Source organism: Schistocerca serialis, chromosome 4 (genome assembly GCF_023864345.2).
Source record: "Schistocerca serialis cubense isolate TAMUIC-IGC-003099 chromosome 4, iqSchSeri2.2, whole genome shotgun sequence".
Lineage (NCBI taxonomy): Eukaryota > Metazoa > Arthropoda > Insecta > Orthoptera > Acrididae > Schistocerca > Schistocerca serialis.
This window is the reverse complement of record NC_064641.1, coordinates 7,687,556-7,692,529: the sequence shown is the minus strand read 5'-3', so window position 1 is coordinate 7,692,529 and position 4,974 is coordinate 7,687,556. Positions and strand designations below refer to the sequence as shown.

General features: G+C 40.5%; 1 non-coding gene across 1 annotated transcript; it reads right to left on the bottom strand.

Annotated features, from left to right (window-relative positions):
* Window positions 1-4,552: 4,552 nt before the first annotated feature.
* Trnas-cga (transfer RNA serine (anticodon CGA)) lies at window positions 4,553-4,627 on the bottom strand. Its single transcript has one exon. It is a non-coding gene; the product is annotated as a tRNA-Ser (tRNA).
* Between the last annotated feature and the right edge of the window lie 347 nt (window positions 4,628-4,974).

The following is a 4,974-nucleotide window of genomic DNA, read 5'->3' as shown; positions in this document are numbered from 1 at the left end:
GCTAGTTTCCGCTTGTTCTATAAAGAATTTTCTTAAATTGTCTACCTGTCCATAATGTAGGTTTTTTATGTCAATAAGTCCCCTTCCTCCTTCCTTTCTGCTTAATGTGAATCTTTCTGTTGCTGAATGTATGTGATGTATTCTATATTTGTGGCATTGTGATCGTGTAAGTGTATTGAGTGCTTCTAGGTCTGTGTTACTCCATTTCACTACTCCAAATGAGTAGGTCAATATTAGTATAGCATAGGTATTTATAGCTTTTGTCTTGTTTCTTGCTGTCAATTCTGTTTTCAGTATTTTTGTTAGTCTTTGTCTATATTTTTCTTTTAGTTCTTCTTTAATATTTGTATTATCTATTTCTATTTTTTGTCTGTATCCTAGATATTTATAGGCTTATTATTATTATTATTATTATTATTATTATTATTATGACCTACCCCTATTATTATTATTATTCCCCTAAATGGCACAGATTACCTACAGATTTATTTATTCCTATTGTTGTTGTTGTTGTGGTCTTCAGTCCTGAGACTGGTTTGATGCAGCTCTCCATGCTACTCTATCCTGTGCAAGCTTCTTCATCTCCCAGTACCTACTGCAACCTACATCCTTCTGAATCTGCTTAGTGTATTGATCTCTTGGTCTCCCTCTACGATTTTTACCCTCCACGCTGCCCTCCAATGCTAAATTTGTGATCCCTTGATGCCTCAAAACATGTCCTACCAACCGATCCCTTCTTCTAGTCAAGTTGTGCCACAAACTTCTCTTCTCCCCAATCCTATTCAATACCTCCTCATTAGTTACGTGATCTACCCACCTTATCTTCAGCATTCTTCTGTAGCACCACATTTCGAAAGCTTCTATTCTCTTCTTGTCCAAACTGGTTATCGTCCATGTTTCACTTCCATACATGGCTACACTCCATACAAATACTTTCAGAAACGACTTCCTGACAATTAAATCTATACTCGATGTTAGCAAATTTCTCTTCTTCAGAAACGATTTCCTTGCCATTGCCAGTCTACATTTTATATCCTCTCTACATCGACCATCATCCGTTATTGTACTCCCTAAATAGCAAAACTCCTTTACCACTTTAAGTGTCTCATTACCTAATCTAATCCCCTCAGCATCACCCGATTTAATTTGACTACATTCCATTATCCTCGTTTTGCTTTTGTTGATGTTCATCTTATATCCTCCTTTCAAGACACTGTCCATTCCGTTCAACTGCTCTTCCAAGTCCTTTACTGTCTCTGACAGAATTACAATGTCATCGGCAAACCTCAAAGTTTTTACTTCTTCTCCATGAATTTTAATACCTACTCTGAATTTTTCTTTTGTTTCCTTTACTGCTTGCTCAATATACAGATTGAATAACATCGGGGAGAGGCTACAACCCTGTCTCACTCCTTTCCCAACCACTGCTTCCCTTTCATGCCCCTCGACTCTTATAACTGCCATCTGGTTTCTGTACAAATTGTAAATAGCCTTTCGCTCCCTGTATTTTACCCCTGCCACCTTCAGAATTCGAAAGAGAGTATTCCAGTCAACATTGTCAAAAGCTTTCTCTAAGTCTACAAATGCTAGAAACGTAGGATTGCCTTTTCTTAATCTTTCTTCTAAGATAAGTCGTAAGGTCAGTATTGCCTCACGTGTTCCAACATTTCTACGGAATCCAAACTGATCTTCCCCGAGGTCAGCTTCTACTAGTTTTTCCATTCGTCTGTAAAGAATTCGCATTAGTATTTTGCAGCTGTGACTTATTGAACTGATAGTTCGGTAATTTTCACATCTGTCAACACCTGCTTTCTTTGGGATTGGAATTATTATGTTCTTCTTGAAGTCTGTGGGTATTTCGCCTGTCTCATACCTCTTGCTCACCAGATGGTAGAGTTTTGTCATGACTGGCTCTCCCAAGGCCATCAGTAGTTCCAATGGAATGTTGTCTACTCCCGGGGCCTTGTTTCGACTCAGGTCTTTCAGTGCTCTGTCAAACTCTTCATGTAGTATCTTATCTCCCATTTCATCTTCATCTACATCCTCTTCCATTTCCATAATATTGTCCTCCAGTACATCGCCCTTGTATAAACCCTCTATATACTCCTTCCACCTTTCTGCCTTCCCTTCTTTGCTTAGAACTGGGTTGCCATCTGAGCTCTTGATATTCATACAAGTGGTTCTCTTCTCTCCAAAGGTCTCTTTAATTTTCCTGTAGGCAGTATCTATCTTACCTCTAGTGAGACAAGCCTCTACATCTTTACATTTGTCCTCTAGCCATCCCTGCTTAGCCATTTTGCACTTCCTGTCGATCTCATTTTTGAGACGTTTGTATTCCTTTTTGCCTGCTTCATTTACTGCATTTTTATATTTTCTCCTTTCGTCAATTAAATTCAATATTTCTTCTGTTACCCAAGGATTTCTATTAGACCTCGTCTTTTTACCTACTTGATCCTCTGCTGCCTTCACTACTTCATCCCTCAGACCTACCCATTCTTCTTCTACTGTGTTTCTTTCCCCCATTCCTGTCAATTGTTCCCTTATGCTCTCCCTGAAACTCTCTACAACCTCTGGTTCCTTCAGTTTATCCAGGTCCCATCTCCTTAAATTCCCACCTTTTTGCAGTTTCTTCAGTTTCAATCTACAGTTCATAACCAATATATTGTGGTCAGAATCCACATCTGCCCCTGGAAATGTCTTACAGTTTAAAACCTGGTTCCTAAATCTCTGTCTTACCATTATATAATCTATCTGATACCTTTTACTATCTCCAGGATTCTTCCAGGTATACAACCTCCTTTTATGATTCTTGAACCAAGTGTTAGCTATGATTAAGTTATGCTCTGTGCAAAATTCTACAAGGCGGCTTCCTCTTTCATTTCTTCCCCCCAATCCATATTCACCTACAATGTTTCCTTCTCTCCCTTTTCCTACTGACGAATTCCAGTCACCCATGACTATTAAATTTTCGTCTCCCCTCACTACCTGAATAATTTCTTTTATCTCGTCATACATTTCATCAATTTCTTCATCATCTGCAGAGCTAGTTGGCATATAAACTTGTACTACTGTAGTAGGCATGGGCTTTGTGTCTATCGTGGCCACAATAATGCGTTCACTATGCTGTTTGTAGTAGCTAACCCGCACTCCTATTTTTTTATTCATTATTAAACCTACTCCTGCGTTACCCCTATTTGATTTTGTATTTATAACCCTGTAATCACCTGACCAAATGTCTTGTTCCTCCTGCCACCGAACTTCACTAATTCCCACTATATCTAACTTTAACCTATCCATTTCCCTTTTTAAATTTTCTAACCTACCTGCCCGATTAAGGGATCTGACATTCCACGCTCCGATCCGTAGAACGCCAGTTTTCTTTCTCCTGATAACGACGTCCTCTTGAGTAGTCCCCGCCCGGAGATCCGAATGGGGGACTATTTTACCTCCGGAATATTTTACCCAAGAGGACGCCATCATCATTTAATCATACAGTAAAGGTGCATGTCCTCGAGAAAAATTACGGCTGTAGTTTCCCCTTGCTTTCAGCCGTTCGCAGTACCAGCACAGCAAGGCCGTTTTGGTTAATGTTACAAGGCCAGATCAGTCAATCATCCAGACTGTTGCCCCTGCAACTACTGAAAAGGCTGCTGCCCCTCTTCAGGAACCACATGTTTGTCTGGCCTCTTAACAGATACCCCTCCGTTGTGGTTGCACCTACGGTACGGCCATCTGTATCGCTGAGGCACGCAAGCCTCCCCACCAACAGCAAGGTCCATGGTTCATGGACCATGGAATTAAAGAATTCATTTATGGTACTGGAGTTGTCACGGAGATACGATTTCAATTTATTTTTGAAATTAGTTCTGCTGTCTGTCAGACATTTTATTTCATCTGGTAATCTATCAGAGAATTTTACAGCAGCATATTTTACCCCCTTCTATGCCAGAGAGAGGTTAAGTAAGAGATATTGTAAGTCCTTCTTGTTCTGGTATTATAATCATGAATGTCACTATTGTTTTTAAACTGATCCATGTTGTTGAGAACAAATTTTGTTACTGAGTAAATGTACCGTGAGACTGTTGTAGGAATTCCTAACCTTTTAAACAGATGCCTACAAGACATGCGGCTACGAGCCCCATACATTATCCTAACCACTTTCTTTTGAGCAGTGAATACTTTTTGCCTAAAGTTGAATTACCCCAAATTATTCCATATGACATCAGAGAGTGAAGGTTTGCAGAGTACGTTAGCTTACCAATTTCTATATACTCAAAATTGGCAATTATCCTGCAAAAGTTGCTGAATCTAGTTGCTTTAGGAGATCCAAAATATGAATTTTTCAATTAACATTCTCATCTGTATGTACACCCAAAAACGTAGTATCCTCTACCCAGGCTACTGACTTCTGTTTTATGTGTTATTTATTAAAGGAAATGCATTCCTTGCAGCAGAAAATTGGGTGTGCTGTGTTTTTTAAAAGTTCAGAGCAAGCCCATTTGCAGAAAACCAATTAACAACTTTTCCGAAACTTCCTGGCAGATTAAAACTGTGCGCCCGACCGAGACTCGAACTCGGGACCTTTGCCTTTCGCGGGCAAGTGCTCTACCAACTGAGCTACCGAAGCACGACTCACGCCCGGTACTCACAGCTTTACTTCTGCCAGTACCTCGTCTCCTACCTTCAAACTTTACAGAAGCTCTCCTGCGAACCTTGCAGAACTAGCACTCCTGAAAGAAAGGATATTGCGGAGACATGGCTTAGCCACAGCCTGGGGGATGTTTCCAGAATGAGATTTTCACTCTGCAGCGGAGTATGCGCTGATATGAAACTTCCTGGCAGATTAAAACTGTGTGCCCGACCGAGACTCGAACTCGGGACCGTTGGCTTTCGCGGACAAGTGCTCTACCAACTGAGCTACCGAAGCACGACTCACGCCCGGTACTCACAGCTTTACTTCTGCCAGTACCTCGT